Genomic DNA, 21260 nt, shown 5'->3' on the forward strand with positions numbered 1-21260 from the left:
TGATATTCTTGTTGAATAAATTTTGTATTACCTGGATACAATTGTCGTGCGAGATAATTAATTTGAGCTTGGTCTCTAGGATTTTTAAAACAAACAATATAATGACAATTTAACGAAATATCCCGCATTCCTTTTTGTTGATGGAAAATATTATGTGTGATAAATATTACACTTATATTTCTATGATGGCTACCCTTAGTAAAAATATCTACAATCCGATGGTCACACTCACGCATTAAATCATCAATAATAGCAAGATGTGGACCTTCGTCTGCTTGAAATTCATTATTTTGAGGTAAACCTTCTTTAAACGTACAGTTTGAAAGAGTATCATACAACGGCTGCCATTCACCATAACACCATACAATATTTTTAAATAACTTACTATAATGGTCAAGAAATGTTTTAACAAAATATGATTTTCCACAACCTGTAGGACCTGCTACCATACATGTAAAAGGAATTTTCCATTCCATCTCTATTACAGATATATTGAATTTATTTTAAATAGCGCTTTTCAATATTTTGCTTTCTTTTCTCCTTTACATAAAAAACTGCGTTTGTGGAAGAACAAATTTGATTTAATACACTTTTTACTTGTGATACTGATAGACCTCGTGATGATGATGATGATGACAATTTAACTAAGCAACGAAAATTTACAGTGTTGCTAGAATTTAAAATATAAAATTCACCTTTTGAAATTATAAAATCTACTAGAAATACTTGTGACGACATGCTTCACCTATAAATTCTTGACTTTTCTTCTTTTTTACAATATAGTATGTTTTAAATCAATCCAAGAATTTTCACTTTTTGGCAGACCTAACAATTTCTCATAGGCCTTATTATTTTTCTTTCGCAAAACTTTTTCAATTAAATATGTTTTTGGAAATTTCGTTAATTGTAATTCGTGTCCGTAAAATCTTCCTTCAATAGGTTTATTATTTGAGTCTACTAAGTGATATGTCGGAGGATTAGTGAAGAAAACTTTAGCAATTCCAAAAATTTCTGTACTCCAATTGCGTGTAAAACCTCTATCAAAACCAGGACGCTTAAGTTTACTAATTCTTACATATTCACCTATCTTAAATTTACTTTTTCTTTTTATCAGAGAAAACTTTTTGCAATAGATGTTTGTCAATAGATGTTTTTCATTTTCTTTTTTAATAGCGTCGTTAGGTTTACTTTTAATAGTGGAATGAATAGTATTATTATATTTATGTAGTAATTCCGGCAGAATGCCAATCCATTTATAATTTCCCTGCAGTGTAAATTGTCTCCACATTAAATTACGTAATGATCTATTAAATCTTTCAATAATTCTCGCTTTCACATCACTGTACGTGGAATAATGTTTGATGTTATTTTGGTTCATCGCCTTCTGAAACTCTGAATTATAAAATTCTCGACCCCTGTCAGTTTGTAAAAATTTAGGGCTTTTGTTTACTTTTCTCAGTACTGTTATAAATGCTTGTGTAATTTCTTTCCCAGTTTTATTTTTCACAGGAATAGCCCAAGCATATTTAGAGAATGTATCTATGACAGTTAATAAATATTTGTAATTTCGATTAATTTTTGCTAGACCTTTTAATTTTCCACTATTCATTTCAACTAAATCACCTTGCCATAAATCATGAATCCCTTTCGTTATAACGGATATTCGAGGATAGTTTTGTCTTGCACTTTTATGTAATTCTGCAACTATTTGTTCTCGAACTGATTGTGACATATTTTTAATACTAATATATCCAAAAAAATATATCATATTTACAATATACAAATCGTACATGTTAAATCTTTATTATGATACCCCCAAGGAATAGTGTGTATATTACAATTTAAAATTTTTCTTTTGTCATCGTACGGATCTAACGCTAATTTTGTCACCTGATTTGTTGTTAAATTATGGTATTTACTTTTAATTTCAAATTGTGTTTTATGAATCGTTTCGTTTTGAAATAGACATGATTTATAATCGTCAAACGTAATTTGTTCTTTAACTACATTTTTCTTGATAACTTTATATTTTTTCAATTCTTTATTTTCACCAGTTTTTATTGCATAATTTTTTGCTCGTAACCCAACATATTCAATCATAGGAACTCCACCTAATTCGTCTTTCATTTTACCCAAAACGTGTTTATTTTTTGTGCTATATAAAGAATTATTTTCAGAATAATTTGAGGTATCAAAATAGTCATTCATATTTTTTATATCGTTATAAATATTGTTATTTTTTATATAGTAAATGAAAGAGTCAGTATCCATATACGCAATTCTAATTTTATCTCCATATCGAGGTTTCATTATATTATAATGGAATTCATACATTGCTAATTTTGATAATTCTAAAACTGTAGCTCCTACATAAATTGGTTTATCAAGGGTTACAGATTTTTTTAACATATGGAATAATGTAAGATTATCTCCTAATTTTACCCAATTTTGAAACTGATCTTGCGCTACTAATTTTTTACACTTTTTTCATTGTTAATTAATTTTATATCAATTCGTTTTCGTACATTCTCCATTGTCTTTCCGTATACAGAATTATTTAATAACTTATAGAAATCTTTTTCAAATTCAATTGTAGCATTTGCACGGCGTTGAGTATTTTCTTGTATATAAGATGCAAGCCATTTAGATTGACGAAACCATAATATTTTATGTACTTTTACCAATATTAAACCTTGTTTTAGATAAAATTGTAATACTCTATAATGCAAGATATAATTCGATTTCGATTTAAGTGTCAATATTAATTTTGAGTATTTACCATTCGGAGGAACTTCATTAGTGGGAGCACACGGAAAACCAGAATGGTATTCGTGTAAATAATTTGGATACTCTAAGTCCACTTCTAGAAAAAAAACATTCACTATCCGTGGACCAATTCATAATTTTATTTTTCTCTTGCCAATTGTCAATTTTATCCTCCCACCGAAAACCTCCATATGGTAAATAGTCAATCATTGATAGTCCGTACAGATTGTTCATGTCAATATACAGTAAATAAGATTTTTCTTTTTCCGCATCGAAATCATGTACGTAAGGATTATTAGCTTTGGCATACCTTAACACAGCTTGAGTAATACCTCCGCGAATCGATTTTTCTACAAACATCTACATATTGATATCTGATAAAAGTTCAAGTTCAATTTTTGTTCTATATAACATGGCTTGCCATGCCAACCCAGGTGCAGTAAAACAATTAATCGGATCAATGCAAAAAGCATTTAAACATGTCTTTCTAAAATTCTCCAAAACATCTGCTGTGAGAAGTACATCACATTTTAAATATACATCGTGGTAGTCCCCTAAATTTTCACATTTAAACACACGCCAAATCAGTTTTGCATATTGATAATCAGTCTCGGAAATTTGTGTTCCATTCAATTTGCTACTAAACGCCTCTCTTCCAGGAAATTCAGTTTCTTTAAATGTATCTAAATTTGTTATGTATTCATAAAAATAAATTCCCTTACGGAGAATTAAAGGAAACTTATCATCGGAAAAAAATATTGTTTTGTATAGACAAATTGCTCAGGTTTTAATTTTGACACCAAATTTTCGAGACTGTACGGCAGGAATTTAAATAATCTACAAAACGAAACTCAGTAGGTCTACCATTAAAATTAAAGTGCTTAGAGTATGTTATGTATTTCTCAGTGCTTTCAGCAATTACAGAAATATTTCCAGGGGTGCAACCTAATTCTTTCACAAATACATGTGCATCATACCCAGACAAATTATGGAAGAAGACAGAGATAAAATTACTTTGACGTTTAATTTGTAAATTGCAATTGTTGCACACCGTGGCAATATACTGACCAGTTAAATGGTTATGACGATTAACTTTTCTATTGTTACTCGTATATTTACTATCGCAAACCGAGCATTCAGTGGATAGGTTAAACTCCTGTAACTGAGAACTATTTAATGGTATTACTGGTTTTTGTTGATCTGATATGTTTATGATTTTTCTTAATTCATTCTCCATAGCAGACATAAACTTCATCGATACATTTTCTCCCCGATAAATAACTAAATCTGATTTCATATAGTTGTTACTCCAACATACAATATAACCAAAACTGCATGGTATATGTTGGTGAATTTGTATTGTATGAGATCCACTTTGTTTATTTATAAGTTTTAATAAACTTTCCATATCTGCAATTATTATCACATCATTCTGTAATAACAATTTCAAATTTCGAAATTTTAAAACTTCTCCTTGTTTCGGCATGTTAATTTTGGTTGGAGTGTGTTCTTTACATAGTTTGTCATGTTCATCTAATTTTGATTTGTTATAAAAAGATACTAAACATCGTCTACAAATAAATGTTTGATGAGTACCTAACTGATGTCTGACTAAACCATTTAAATTTGTAATTAAACAATAATGAGTGTTGCAATTTTCTTCACAATACAGTAAATCTATACGTTTATCTACACATGTGTTTTCGCTTATACGTAACGGAAAAATAGTTTCATTATCATGATCAATGCCATATATATTAATAGAAATTTGTTCCTTAATAAATACAGAATTATACATATGTTCAAATTTGCTTATGTGTTCTATTTCGACGGGAAATTTTATATTCGTTTTTTCAAATAATGGTAATAAAGTATTAATATATTGTATGTAATTATTTACACGATATGGATTATCTTTTGTGGGATGCAACGCAGCTAGTATACTATACATAAAACTTCTATTATCATTATTTTGAATATTTAAAACACATTTTGTGGATAAAATCCATTGAGGCAATTTTACATAAGTTTTCTCTTTATGACTCTTCAATAACGCATTGAGATTTTTTATTAAACAATAATGAGTGTTGCAATTTTCTTCACAATACAGTAAATCTATACGTTTATCTACACATGTGTTTTCGCTTAGACGTAACTCCAAAATAGTTTCATGACCATAATCAATGCCATATATATTAACGGAAATTTGTTCCTTAGTAAATACGGAATTATACATATGTTCAAATTTGCTTATGTGTTCTATTTCGACTGGAAATTTTATATTCGTTTTTTCAAATAATGGTAATAAAGTATTAATATATTGTATGTAATTATTCACACGATATGGATGTTCTTTTACTGGATGCAACGCAGCTAGAATACTATACATAAAACATCTATTATCGTTATTTTGAATATTTATAACACATTTTTTGGATAAAATCCATTGAGGTAATTTTATAAAAGAAGAAGCTGACAGAGGATCATATTTACTGATTTTAATTTCTAAGTGATGGTTTGGTTCAGAACATAAAGACCACCCTGATTTCTAAATTGCTCTATTTTCTTGTTCAACTAAAATTTTATTAAATAGTTTTTCTATTATAGAATTCACATCTGTACTCTGTAAAATAATTTCGTTACCACTATTTACAAAGAATCTACATGTTTCTAAATCTACTGGTTTTACAAAAGTTGTAGCCAAAGAAAAAATTTACTTTAAAAGATGAATTATCTTGTTCCTGTTTTAATATATCTAAACAGTCTTTTCTTTTATTATTTAAAAAAAGCATCCACTATCCTCATTTAAATCAGTATCACATTTTAAAATAATTTTTTTTAAAATTATTATTAAATAGAGTAAAAGTTGGTGAATTAATAGTATTTAATTTAACCTTTTTTGTTGCCTTTTTTTAAAAACTAACTCAAAGTTACTATAATAATTCTGAACTGACTTTTTATAATATAATATTATTATTATGAAATGTCTTACTTACAAAAGAAAACAAAACCACACTAATAATAAACCATACTAATAATAAACACACAGACACAAAAAATATCTGAATTTTACGCTTGAAACAGCAAACAGGAAGTGATTACAAAGAAACATGTCGGTCAGTCTTTTATACCTGTCTGATCGCATTACGTCATATTGCGCAATAGGTATAAGTCATGCTCGGGAATTCCCTTTTTTTTAATACCTTTGTTATTGATTACATTACGTTCAGGGACTCCTATCGTTGAATGACCGTATTGTCTGTTAAAGAGAAAACTAATTCAATGTTTTTAAAATCCGGATGAATGACGTAATGAAAATTATCTACATATGGCGGAAGTTATTATGTAACTGATAACAAAACACGGAAGTTTCGCATTCCTTTGCAATCTTTAAATAATCTCTGTTATGTTCAAATATAGGTTAGAGCAAGTTCACTCCTTAAATGATTATATTTACTATAGAGGTTTAGAACGAGTTTACCCTTTAAAAATGGACTATGCTCAAATAGAGGTTGAAAAATGAGAACGAGATCACCCCTTAAAAAGTGCTCATAAAAGAAAGAGAACGAGTTCACCCTTTAAAATGGACTATGTTTAATCTTCGATGGAACGAATACAACCTCATTATGGTCTTAGTTTTATGTAATTTCTACTATGTTCACATAGGGGTTGGAAAAGGGAACGAGTACACCCTTATATGATCTTCACTATGTTTCGTAATCTCTGTCTGATGCGCTATGTTGAAATAGGGGTGGAACGAATACAACCTCATTATTGTCTTAATTTTATGTAATTTCTGCTATGTTCAAATAGGGGTTGAAAAAGGGAACGAGTTCACCCTTAAAATGGAGGTCGTAAAAGACCATGGGTTCAAATAGGGGTTGGAAAATATACCATACTCTTTTATTAGCTGTGCTGTGTTCAACTGCTGTGTGTTCGTAATCGAGTCCACCCCTGCTATGTTCGTTATGTTCACCCCTGTCTCTGTCTGATGTGCTATGTAGTCTGATGCTAAGGGGTTGAAAAACGAGTCCACCCCTAAAATGGAGGTTGTTATGTGTTACGTAGTCTTATGCTCTGCTGTGTGTTCATAGTCTCAGTGTAATTTCTGCTATGTTAAAATAAGGGTTGAAAAATATGCTCATAAAAGGGAACGAGTACACCCTTGCTATGTTACGTAGTCTTATGTTCTGCTATGTTAAAATAGTGCTATGTGTTATCAGCTCTTCTATGTGTTCGTAATCGTATGTGTTATCTCCTATGTTAAAATAGGGGTTGAAAATATGCTCATAAAAGAGAATGAATGCACCCTTGAAAAAGTGTTCATAAAAGGGTACGAGTCTTATGTGTTATCTGCTCTGCTGTGTGTTACGTAGTGTTATGTGTTATCTGTTCTTCTATGTGTTCGTAATCGTATGTGTTATCTCCTATGTTAAAGTAGGGGTTGAAAAATATGCTCATAAAAGAGAACGAGTTCACCCCTGAAAAAGTGTTCATAAAAGGGTACGAGTCTTATGTGTTATCTGCTCTGCTGTGTGTTTCGTAGTGTTATGTGTTATCTGCTGTGTTCGTAGGGGTTGGAAAATATGCTCATAGAAGAGAACGAGTTCACCCTGAAAAAGTGTTCATAAAAGGGAACGAGTTTAATCTGCTCTGCTGTATGTTCGTTATGTTACGTAGTCTTGTGTTCTGTTATGTGTTCGTAGGGGTTGGAAAATATGCTCATAAAAGGGAACGAGTTCACCCCCTAAAATGTGCTCGTAAAAGAGAACGAATACATCCCCTAAAAAGTGCTCATAAAAGGGAATAATTTCACCCCTAAAATGGAGGTCGTAAAAGACCGTGGGCTCACGGTGTACGATGCTCATTTTCCCATGGGCTCCTGAGTTGGCCTAGTATGAGCTAGGTTGAGCCAGATCGATCCATTTTCTACTACTATCAATATTGTATTATAGTGATTAAGTTTGGAAATACTATATATTAATAATAATTAAAACTTGAAAATCTATTAAATCCTCATAATTAACCTGAGATACCGGCTAAAGGTATATAAATAAGCTTAACGTATCCATTATATGCTAATTTTTACAGCATATATGTGTGGAGAGAGAATAAATATACTTGTATAGGATACAATTTTGTTTGGAGGGGAAAAAATTGTATCCTAGAGAAGGGGGAAATAGGGTTTATTTAATACTAATTCTTACCAATTGAAGTTAAAGATGTAACTAATGGTTATTTATTTTATCATTATAAGTTAATAATAAAGTATTATCCCTGCTTTTGTTCCCTTATTTATCTGGTAGTACATGTAACCTTTTGGATAAGAAGTAATTGTTGTTGATCCTGAGGGTAAATAATGATATATAATTGATCGCAGTACTTGGTTTTGTTTATTAATTAGTGTTTGAAGCAGTTAAGGTTTTGGGGAGATCGGGCGAAATTCGTCCCAGCTGCCGCGGTGAGACGAGGGGGTCGGAGAGAAGAGGTAAGATGGTTAAGGTTTAGTTATAAGTTTGAATTGAAGGACTTTGTCTTTTTATTTTTACGTGAAATTATTATTTAAATAACGAGTTCTATATTTGAAGCTATGAAATTATTTGTTAAACTAGGATTAGATACCCTATTCCGAGGTGTGACACACACACAAAAAAGAGACTAAGTGCATAACTTGAAAAAGGATTGGAGTTGGCAACAACTGTTTTGGTGACGTAATGCCACACCCCTCCTCTATCCATGCTACCAGTTTCGACTCAGCCGGTGGTGGCACTTGGGAATATTGCATCAGTGAATGAACACGTGCAACTGCATTCTGCCGGAAAGATGTCTAGTGTAAAAACTGAACAGCGAATCAACATCAAGTTTCCTGTGAAACTTAAGAAATCAGCAACAGAAACATATCAAATGTTAACTGAGGCTTATGGAGGTGAAACTTTGTCTCGAGCAAGTGTGTTTGAATGGCATAAACGGTTTTCGGAGGGAAGGGAAAATTCAAGGCAATGTTGATTGTCTTCTTCGACATTAAGGGAATTCTAATGATTGAGTGGGTTCCCAGTGGTCAGACTGTTACTCAGCACTACTACATTGAAGTACTAAAAAGACTACGTGAAAAAATTAGAAAAAAAAGGCCACAGTTGTGGAGTGATGAATGGCTCTTGCATCAGGACAATGCACCCGCTCACAAGGCCCTATCTGTCAAGCAGTTTCTGAGCAGCAAAAACATTACTGTAATGGAGCATCCACATTATTCACCAGATTTGGCTCCCTGCGACTTTTTTTATTTCCCAAAATTAAATCTTGCATAAAGGGAACCCATTTTACTACAGATAAAGATGCTCAGGAGAAAACGGAGAATCTCCTGAAGGGCCTTCCAGAAACTTCGTTCCAGGAATGTTACAAGCAATGGCAGCACAGAATGCAGAAGTGTGTGAATGCTGAAGGGGACTACTTTGAAGGTGATAACATCACAGAGAACTAATTCTGTAAGTACACTGACTTATTGGAACAGCCTCTTTTCTTTGTGTCACACCTCGTATTTTTAATGTAAAATAAAATACCTGGGTAATATTAATTATGTTCTTGAAACTCAAAGGATTTGACGGTATTTTAGGCTGTTCAGAGGAATCTGTCCCGTAATCGACAATCCACGATATATTTTACTTGCTGTTGTATTTCAGTTTGTATACCGCCGTAGTTGATGGTACTAGGGGAGAACTTAGAGACCTTCAATGTCTTTATTGAGAAGGACTTCAGGTCAAGATGCAGCTCATCAGTAAGAGGAGATGGATTATAATAGAATGCTTATACGGATTTTATTATGAAATTATTTGAGTGAAGGTGGATTTGAATGTAATGTTAGTTATATTGCTAGCATGAGTGGGGCTCTAAGATATGTACACATCGCCCGTCGCTCTCATTTGTTTAGGTGAGATAAGTCGTAACATAGTGGGTGTACCGGAAGGTGTGCCTAGATTGAATTAATTACAAAATAGAGCTTGTTAGTTGAGCTATTCGTTTACATCGAGGAGGTTTCTGTGCAATTCAGATTATTTTGATTGTAGGATGTACTTATTATTGTTATTGTTTGTATTAGTATTAAGTGAATCAACTTTTATTAATGTTATTGTATGGGATATAGAATTAATTTGTTAATATTATATTTAATTAGTACCGCAAGGGAATGTTTAAATAAGTGATTTTTTTTTTTTGAGGAAGAAAACATAAGATGTTGTAACTTTTGTATCAGGAGACACTAAATAATATTGTTATATAATAATTACCCGAAATGTAAAAAGCAAAGATATTATGGTATTATAGATAGTATATTTATTAATTTTATTTTAGTGACGAAATTCCTTTCGGTTTCCATTATATCTGGTTGTACAGTACAAGAATTGAATTTAATTCAGCTGCGGTTAGACTTGTTGTGGATTTAGTTTTGTATAGTTCGGCCGTGAGTAATAGTAAGGGAGATTTGCTCCTTACTTTTACTATTTATAATGTAATTTACATTAAATGAAAGATGTGGGCTTAGAGGTAGCTATAATTTTTAATTTTGTTATAACTTATTTGAGTTGTTTATCATATTTTATTGCATTTAATTTATTATTGTACTTTTATCTTAAATTACTTAGGATAATTTATAATGGTGTTATTAGTATATTACAGAGAATAAGTAAAGGAATTCGTCAAAACTTTCCTCCGCCTGTTTATTAAAAACATGTCCTTTTGTTAGAATAGAAGGTCTGGCCAGCCCAGTGAGGTTTTAAACGGTCTTGACAGTGAGAAGGTAGCATAATCATTATTCCTTTAATTGAGGGTTTGTATGAAGGGTCGGACGAGTGGAAGACTATCTTTACTTGTGATGTTGAATTATACTTTTGAATGAAAAGGCTTAAATGATTTAAGAGGACGATAAGACCCTGTAGATCTTTATATTTAAGTAGTAATTTTTGTAGTTGGTAATGAATAAATTTGCTATTTAATTATTTCGTTGGGGCGACGAGAAGATAAAATAAACTCTTTTTGAAATTATTACTTTTAAGTATTTTCATGATCCTTTATTAATGATTATTAGATTAAGTTACCTCAGGGATAACAGCGTATTTTTTTGAGAGTTCCTATCGACAAAAGAGACTGCGACCTCGATGTTCGATTAATATTTTATCTAGGTGCAGAAGCTTAGTATATAGGTCTCTTCGACATTTGAAATCTTACATGATCTGAGTTCAGATCGGCGTGAGCCAGATCAGTTTCTATCCTTTATTTAGAAAATAGAGCTTTAGTACGAAAGGACCAAGTACTAGTAATATTCATTGTTGAGGAATAAAAATAATTAATAATTACTTTGACAGATAAGTGCATTACATTAGGGATCTAATAATGGATGGGTGAGTCCAGGTAATAGTGTATTATGATTATATTATAGGTGTAATTTCTAATTTAATTTTGATTATTTGTATTTTAATCGGGGTTGCATTTTTAACTTTATTAGAACGAAAGGTTTTAGGATATATTCAGATTCGGCGGGGACCAAATAAGGTAGGTATTTGTGGTTTACCTCAGCCTTTTGCTGATGCAATTAAATTATTTACTAAGGAGCAAGTTTTTCCCACTATATCTAATTATTATCCGTATTACTTAGCCCCTGTTTTTAATTTATTTTTGTCTTTGTTAGTGTGATTAAGAATTCCTTATTTAAGTATTATATTGATTTTTTCTTTGGGGTTATTCTTTTTTTATGTTGTACTAGCATGGGCGTGTATACTGTAATAATTGCCGGTTGATCATCTAATTCTTCACATTCTTTGTTAGGGGGCTTGCGGGCGGTTGCGCAGGCTATTTCTTATGAGGTTAGTTTGGCTTTTATTTTGTTGTCTTTTGTATTCAGAGCTGAAAGATGTAGATTGTTGAATTTTGGTCATTATCAGGAAGAATTGTGATTCTTATGAATTACGTTTCCCCCAGTATTAGTTTGATTTGCTTCTTGTTTAGCAGAGACTAATCGAATTCCTTTTGATTTTGCAGAGAGCGAGTCGGAGCTTGTTTCAGGATTTAATATCGAGTATAGAGCGGGGGGATTTGCTCTTATTTTGTATAGCTGAGTATGCTAGTATTTTGTTTATAAGAGCTTTGTTTAGTGTTTTGTTTTTAGGTCATGATATTTTTTGTGTTTTGTTGTTTTGTAAGGTAGTCTTCATTTCCTTTGGATTTATTTGATTACGGAGGACGTTCCCACAGTTTCGATATGATAAGCTTTTATATTTTGCTTGAAGGTGTTTTTTATCTTTATGTCTTAATTATCTTTTATTTTTAGGCGGCGTAAAGCTTCTTTTTATTTCTTTTTTAGTTTAAGTGTATTAAATTGAGAATAAGTTTTTAGAGCTTTGCTCTGTTGTATGTTTTCAAAACATATGCTTATTCTCAGCCAAAGAACTAGGTTTTATTCAATAAGAAATCTCATAAGGAGGAGAGGTAGGGGACAAATAAGAAATAAGCGAAATAGATAACTGTGAGAATTTGACCTGTTAAAATGTAGGGGTCTTCGACTGGCCGAGCTCCAATTCAACTTAAGAGGATTACTGTGCTAACTACAATTCAAAATATGATTTGGTTAATAGGATAGAATTGTAGCCCCCGTATTTTTCTAGTGTGGAAAAATGGCATAATTATTTAAATCAGGATTGATATTACTAGGGCAATAACACCTCCAAGTTTATTGGGATTAGAACGGAGAATGGCGTAAGCAAACAAGAAGTATCATTCTGGTTGAATGTGTACGGAGGTAACTTGAGGATTCGCTGAAGTAAAATTTTCAGGATCTCCTAATATATAGGGATTTCAGAGAGTAAGTAATATTAGGGCTGTTATTATTGTTAAGAATCCAATAGTGTCCTAGGTTGAGAAATGAGGGTGGAAAGGAATTTTATCTTGATTTCTATTAAGACCTAGAGGGTTGATAGATCCTGTTTGGTGGAGGAATAGATGTACTATTGATATAGCAGCCACAATGAAAGGCAAAAGGAAATGGAAGGCAAAGAATCGGTTTAAGGTGGCATTATCTACGGCGAATCCTCCTCAACTTCATTGTACTAGTATTGTTCCTAGGTAGGGAATTGCTGAGAGTAGATTTGTAATGACTGTTGCACCTCAGAAAGATATTTGACCTCAGGGTAAGACATAGCCTACAAAAGTGGTTGCTATTACTAAAAGTAGAATAGGAACACCCACTCTTCAGCTGTGAAGGTAAAGATAAGAGCCATAATATATTCCTCGGCGGATGTGTAAGTAAAGGCAAATGAAGAAGAAGGAGGCACCATTGGCATGTAGGGTACGTAAAAGCCAACCAAAATTTATATCTCTGCAAATGTGAATTACTCGATTAAAGGCTAGTTCAATACTTGATACATAGTGTATTGCCAAGAATAGTCCCGTAGGAATTTGAATAATTAAGCATAGGCCAAGAAAAGGGCCAAAGTTTCATCAATATGAGATGTTAATGGGTGCCGGAAGATCTACTAGAGCATTATTAGCAATTTTAAAAAGAGGATGGTGAAGACGAATTGTTGTTGACATACGTCTTAGAGGGCTGAAGGGGGCTCTGATATAGAGAAGTAATTTTTACTACTGCAATTAGTGTAATAAATAAATATGTAGCTAGTATGATAGTATTTATTAGGATTGGTATTATGTAAAATTTTATGCCGGGGATTTCTTGATAGTTAATTGCACATATATGAGGGTCAGGCATTGAGATTATATTTGGGAGAAGAAGAGGGTCGATAATTATTATAAGAATTAAGAGGAGTGGAACGAGAAAAGCTAGTAAGAAAAGGTTAGGGATTAAAGTAAATATTTCATTTGATGCTAGTCTTGTGACGTAAATAAATAGGACTAATATGCCTCCTAGGAAAACTAAGAAGAGAATGTAAGAGAATCAAGGTGATTCTCTTATAGTTGAAATAGTTAAACAGTAGTGATAGTATTGATAATAAGTATTAGCCCTATTGATAGGGGGTGAGATATTTGAATTAGAATGAATCTTTATAATACTAAAATTATAAGTAATTTTCAGGTTATTTTAATTTCAAGAGGTAGTTTATTAAAAATATTAGTTTTGTGGACTAAAGAAAAGTTCATACTTTCTCTTGAGGCTTTTAGAATACTATTCATTAATGATTTACAAGACCAACGTTTTAATTAAACTATAAAAGCTTATGAAAATATTATTTGTTTTGTTTTCTTGTTTCCTAGTTATTTTAGGAATAGCTTGTTTTGTTATTCAACGTAAGCATTTACTGATGGTTTTATTAAGACTTGAATTTATTGTATTGATAAGTTTTTTGCCACTATCTTATTCTTTAGGGAGTTTATATGTTGAAAATGATTTTTTTGTTATTTTTAAATTTTAGAGTTTGTGAGGGTAGCTTGGGGTTGTCAATTTTAGTGTCTATCGTTCGAACTCACGGAGGCGATTATTTGAATTCTTTGATTGTGTTACGATTCTAAAATATTTAGTATTTATATTGTTTTTAATCCCTTTAGGCTTTAATTTTAAATTATGGTGAGTTGTTCAGTTTTGCCTTATCAGAGTTTGTTTTTTTATTTATAATAGGAAATAGTATAGGAGTAATTCCTTGGGAGGTGGGCTATTATTTATGAAGAGATAGTTTGAGGTATTCATTAATTTTGTTGAGTATTTGAATTGTTATACTTATAATTATGGCCAGAGAAGGTGTCTTGAGTAGTTCATTTTATAATACGAGTTTTATCAGTTTAGTTTTAGTATTACTTGTGTTGCTTTATTTGAGATTTGATTCTTCTAGATTGTTTATATTCTATTTTTTTTGAGGGATCATCAATTCCTACACTATTCTTAATTTTGGGGTGAGGTTATCAAGTTGAACGAGTACAGGCAGGCATATATATATTGCTTTATACTTTATTTGCCTCATTACCGCTTTTTATTGGTATTTTTTATTTAGAAGATGTCAACGGTAGTTTATTAATTGTTAACATGACAAGTGTGATAGATTTAGGAATTACATACTATGTATGATATTTTGCATTAGTTGTTGCTTTTTTGATTAAAATGCCTATATTCTTAGTTCTCCTTTGGCGCATGTTGAAGCGCCTGTAAATGGTTCAATAATTTTGGCAGGGGTTTTATTGAAATTGGGGGGTTATGGACTACTACGTATTATATATTTTATAGAAAATGTAGCTGTAAGCATAAATTTAATTTCATTTGGTATCAGAGTTGTAGGTATTTGATCGGTTAGATTGGTATGTTTACAAGTTGATGTGAAGTCTTTAATTGCTTATTCTTCTGTCGCTCATATGGGGTTAGTATTGATAGGTCTAATAACGATGGGCCTATGATGATTTAGAGGTGCACTCACATTAATAATTGCACACGGTCTATGTTCTTCGGGATCGTTTTGTCTTGCAAATATTTCTTATGAGCGTTTAGGAAGTCGAAGATTGTTAATTAATCGGGGAATATTATCTTTTATGCCAGGCATAGGACTGTGATGATTTTTACTAAGAATTGCTAATGTAGCTGCACCGCCCACATTAAATTTATTAGGAGAAATTAGTCTGTTAAATAGAATTGTTGGTTGATCTTGATTGAGTATATTAGGCTTAGGTTTACTTTCTTTTTTTAGAGCTGGTTATATATTATATTTATATACATATACACAGCATGGAATATCTTACTCTAATTTATATTCTTGTTTGGGGGGGGGGGGAAGTGTGCGAGAATATTTATTGCTAATATTACAATGAGTGCCTTTGAATGTATTACTCTTTTTTGCAGGGCCGAGATTTCTATGGTTGTAATTCTTTAAGTAGTTTAGGATAAAATTTTAGCTTGTGTAACTAAGGAAGGTTTAGTTGCCCTCAGGCCGTGGTTTGACCATTTCAAATTGTGTGACTATATTTTTTTAAATACAATAAGTGTTTTTTTTATTTGTGATAGGCTTGAATTTTTTAATTAATAGATATAGTGTATTTATTGAGTGAGAAGTTATTTCTTTTAATAGAAATAGGATTATTATAACTCTTTTATTTGATTGAATATCATTTATATTTATAAGATTCGTACTTTATATTTCTAGAATAGTGTTTTATTATAGTGAACAATATATGAGCTCTGAAAGAAACCTTAATCGGTTTATTATGCTTGTACTAATATTTGTTCTTTCGATGGTCTTGTTGATTATTTCTAATAATTTAATTAGAATCCTCCTTGGATGAGATGGATTAGGATTGGTATCATATTGTTTAGTTATTAACTATGAAAATGTTCGATCTTATAACGCTGGTATGTTAACCGCCCTCTCTAATCGTATTGGAGACGTGCAATCTTATTGGCTATTGCTTGAATATTGAATTATGGTAGCTGAAATTGTGTCTTTTATTTACATAGAGTTTTAAGTAACAACGAAATAGTGATTATTTCTAGTTTGATTATTTTAGCGGCAATAACAAAAAGTGCACAAATTTCTTTTTCTGCATGATTGCCGGCTGCGATGGCTGCCCCCACACCAGTGTCTGCATTAGTTCATTCTTCTACACTTGTAACCGCTGGGGTTTATTTGTTACTTCGTTTTAGAGACGTTTTATTAAGTGTGTATGCAGGAGATGTATTACATTTATAGTCAGGTTTGACAACATTTATGGCTGGGATTGGGGCTAACTATGAATATGATTTAAAGAAGATTATTGCACTATCCACACTAAGTCAGCTTGGTCTTATAATAATAATTTTGTCTATGGGATTCGCCGTATTAGCTTTGTTTTCATTTATTGACACATGCCTTATTTAAGGCACTACTTTTTTAATGAGCGGGAGCAATTATTCAAGGAGTGGCGGACACACAAGATATTCGTAGAATAGGAGAACTTGTAAGTCAAATGCCCCTTACCTTATCCTGCCTGAATGTAGCTAACTTGGCGCTATGTGGCATACCATTTTTAGCTGGATTTTATTCTAAGGATTTAATTTTAGAAATTTCTTGTCTATCTTTAATTAATGTACTTAGTTTTATCTTGTTATTTTTTCTACGGGCCTAACTGTATGTTATTCAGTACGTTTAAGATTTTATTTAACGGGCAATGGCTTTGGGATCACTAATATTCATTTTATTAGTGATATAAGATTGGACTATGTGTAAGGGAATATTAGGATTAGTAGTGATGGCAATTTTAGGGGGTGCAACATTGAGTTGATTGATTTTTCCTAATGTTAATTGTTTCATTTTACCTTTAACATTAAAAATAGGCGCTTTACTTGTGAGTGTAGTAGGCCTGTGAGTTGGTGTTTATTATCTAGTTATTCTATTGGTCAATCTTTGATGTGTATGAAGTTTTACTTTAGCTCTACTACAATGGGAAGCATGTGATTTTTGCCTTATTTATCAACAAATTATATTATTAAATTACCTTTATACGTAGGGGTAGTATACTGTAATAATATTGATCAAGGGTGAAGAGAATGTCTTGTTGCTAAGGGTATATATAATAGATTTAAGGACGGTTCAATATTAATTCAACAATCACAGGACAATGTTTTTATTATTTTTTTTTATTTTTTACAATTTTTCTTTGTTTCTTTATATTTATGTATTTAGGTACCTTATATTGAAAGCATACTATTGAAGATACTAAGAGGAGATTATACTCCCTAAATATACTCCCTGAGAAGAGCACTCTCTTTTTTACCTCGAAAAGGTAAGGTAATATTTATACTAAGGGGGTCATGGTCACTTTGTGTTAAGAGATGTTAACGGTCTAACCCGCTAAAGATAAAAGTTAGCAGTGATTCATTGAGATTCAGTTAGTCCGTATAAGGCCTTTAAATCGAAAACTTTCCGAGATATGTTCAAACTGAAAAACTAAGTATTCCATTAATTGCAAAGGACAACAGAGCGAAGTAAAAAGTTTCGTCCAGGGTCCCCGACGGGGTCCAACTTAAAATTGTCAAATGGAAAGAGGGTCAAGTGGTATATCGCTTGAAAGCCCTTGCAGAAAGAAAAAAGTTACAACAAGTCACGATTCTCTATGATAATCCTATGCAAAATGGTGGCGGGTCAAAATGTAATCAAAATTTTCATTGAAAACAATATGGCCATCCCTATAAATCTGAAACGAGCAGCCAGACGGAAAAACTGAAAAACAAGTGTGACATGATGTTCAAAGGACAACAAATTTAAGTCAAATGTTTCGCCCCAGGGTACCTCGCAGGAACCCAGAAGTGGTCCAACTCGAAATTGTCAAAAGAGAGAGGGGTTAAGTGGTATATCACTTGAAGGCTTTTGTAAAACGAAAGAACGTAAAACAAGTCCCATTTCTCCACGATCACCCTATGCAAAATGGCAGCGAGACAAAATGTCATCAAAATTTGCATTGAAAACAATATGGCCATCCCTATAAATCTGAAACAGGCAGCCAGACGGAAAAAACGGAAAAACAAGCGTCTCATTATTTCAAAAGTACAACAGATCACACAGTAACCAATTCTAGATATCCAGGCAGGGTCCCCCTCGAAATTAGCAGTTGTTTGATTGTGCTGGAGGGAAGACCCTGAACATTTTGAACAGCTATACTTCCTTTGTAACATATGTTTTCCGGGTACAATACTACAAAAACTGTTCAGTCCTCTTTCGTGGCACTACTGAAAAGTGTTGTCTTGTCTCGTCTCGTAGTCAACAACATAAACAGTATGGAAATAGAAGCGTTACGGTGGACAGGTAAGCATATTACATTGAAATGTCTAACGTTGTTCTAAGAATTAATTTACCATCGAATAACGTATAAAGGATATATCATATTTACATTGGGGACGCTGCTGTTCGTTATGTAACAAATGTGCACTTCACACAGAACGTTTTACATCACGTTTTACCTAAATTGTCGTCCATGTACAGCAAGACAACGGTCCAGACGGCGATAATAATTAAAGCACACAGCTTCAAGCTCTGCCTCTCATACGCGTAGAAACGCGGTCATTATACGTTGCCTCCTATTTTCTGGTGTAGTTGGTCTATTCGTGTAAACAAGCTCCTTGAGTCGACCCCACAAATAATAGTCCATGTACATAAGGTCTGGAGAGCGAGGAGGGAAAGGAGTATTGGACACTCTTCCTAACCAACGGTGCGGAAATAAAGTATTTAATACACCTCTGCATATACGAGCAGTATGTGCTGGACAACCATTCAATTGCATCCACATATTACGCCGCACACGAAGTGGGATGTTTTCCAGCAGTTGCGGTAGATGTTCTGTCAAGAATTGATGGAACAGAGCCGACGTGTAATTTCCATCAATAAACTATTGCCCAATTACATGTGTTCCAAACATACCACCCCACACTTTGATGCTCCAACGTCTTTGTCGGCCGATCTGTAGTGTCCAGTGCGGATTCTCCGAAGCCCAACAATGCGCATTGTGTAGGTTGACATGACCGACACTTGTAAATATTACTTCGTCTGTCTACAGCACGTACATCCTGAAAAACGTTGGATTTCTTCTCAATTTCTGACGTCCCCAATTACAAAACTAGAGGCGCTTATTACGGTCGTCATTTTTAGCACCTAGCACAAGGAGATAAGATACGGGTGGCGTTTATTCTTCCACATTATACGCAGTACACTTGTTTGACTAATTCCGCAATCCCGGGCAATATCTCTTGAGGATGCATTAGGATGTACTTCGACAGCAGCTAAAACATCAATAACGACATTGTTGTCATCTACAATTTAAGCATGTTTGTGACCCCCATTTTGAGGAGATATGCCCCATGTTTGTTTCAGACGATTTTCTAACTATCGAAGTACATTACGGAAATTGATTGTCGCTGTTGGAACCTTGGGTATAAATTCGGGCTGAAGGTCAATAATTTTGCCTACATTCCCTTAACATCATTAACATGTCAAATGCCTCCGCGTTCGTATATATCATTGTTCCAAAACACTGCTATTTTTAGCAGACACTGCACTAACACACGATATTAGGGTAGAACATGCCACCTTCTACAATGAAATGAAAGCCTTCTGACACACACAAACAGGCACACACACAACTCAATTCCCGCGTGTATTAATTTTGCACAGCACAAGTATTTCAGTACAACTAGTACTAACATCCCTTCTGCAAAGCCTGCTCAACTTACTGTGGAACAAACTATGTTCCAGCGTACCTCACATACGTGCCTTTCAATTCAAGGTTGTTTGCGACTGTTTCTCTCGAAAGGCGTATGTTTTGTACAACAAACATAAAACAGCAAATAGCACAATCCAATTGCAGTGATCGTTATCAATTATGTGTATGTTTATTAATTTCAGTATCTCATTTGAAGTTATACGTTTCACGACATTCATGTCTCATGAATTTCACTTTTAGACGATGCATAGGGAACAAAAGGGCAGGTAAGGACAGGGATGGAACCTTGCGTCAATCTCATTATTCGCCTGTTGTTACTGAGGAACACTGAGCTTAAGATAGGTATACAGACGAAACAGGCTGTGATATCATTCAAACCTGGGTCGAGAATAGGGGGGAAATGCATTCTCGAACGGAAATAACACAATAACGCGGAGAGGGTCGCAACGTGACACTCGGGGATTGGGAAGATTTATACGTCATTGGATAGCACACGGCAAGTCTAGTAGACAGATCTATTTATACTGCCGTTTTGGGTTCTAGGCTGAATGCGGGCAAATGTTGCAAAACAACATGTCCTAGGGAATGTTCCGTATAATTGCTGTACCCTGGAGAGTTATGGTGTGCATCACGGAAATAAATCGTTGCGTACTGCATACAGTCGAAATATTTTGTCCGTTGCACTAGCCAGTTGGGAGGATCCAGTTTTCAATTTCCTTGATCCCATAGTGTCGGAGGTCTGGGAGGGGAGAGGCCACCCTAAGAATCTACATCAATACTACCGACAAAGGATTTTCAAACACACATCCTGTGCGGACACAAAGGTCAAGATCTGGGAAGAGACCCAGACCTCTTACAAAACATTGGTAGAGCAGGAAACTTTGGTAGAGCATGCTTGCCTCGTTCCCCATCTCTAAGAATTCTGTGCAAGCAGTTTGTTCCTCCCGAATGACTAGTATCATTGACTCAATATTTCGGCTGTGTGCACTATTCGCTGATTTTTTTTAATGATGAACAACACAACTCTATAAGGCTAGGGGGAACTGTCCAGCAATTTTACCGCCAATTCCACTGGATTTTTTTACATTCATTTTAATGCAACTTTTAATGACATTTTTACCCGCCGAGATGTTGCATAGGGTGATCGTAGCGAATCAGGAATTGTTGTAGCTTCTTTCTTTTTACAAGAGCTTTCTAGCGATATACCACTTGACCCCTCTTTCCATTTGAAAATTTTGAGTTGGACTTCGTCTTCTACCCTGCGGGGGACCATGGGGCGAAACTTTTTACTTCGATCTGTTGTCCTTTGAACATCATGTGACACTTGC

General features: G+C 33.4%; 1 non-coding gene across 1 annotated transcript; it reads left to right on the forward strand.

The window, feature by feature from the left end:
- The first annotated feature begins 9325 nt into the window (after positions 1–9325).
- Positions 9326–9736, forward strand: LOC145684493 (small subunit ribosomal RNA). The gene has a single exon (XR_014131317.1). It is a non-coding gene; the product is annotated as a small subunit ribosomal RNA (ribosomal RNA).
- Positions 9737–21260: the final 11524 nt, after the last annotated feature.

This window comes from Thermobia domestica, chromosome 4 (genome assembly GCF_964235325.1).
Source record: "Thermobia domestica chromosome 4, izTheDome1.hap1.1, whole genome shotgun sequence".
NCBI classification, from domain to species: Eukaryota; Metazoa; Arthropoda; class Insecta; order Zygentoma; family Lepismatidae; genus Thermobia; species Thermobia domestica.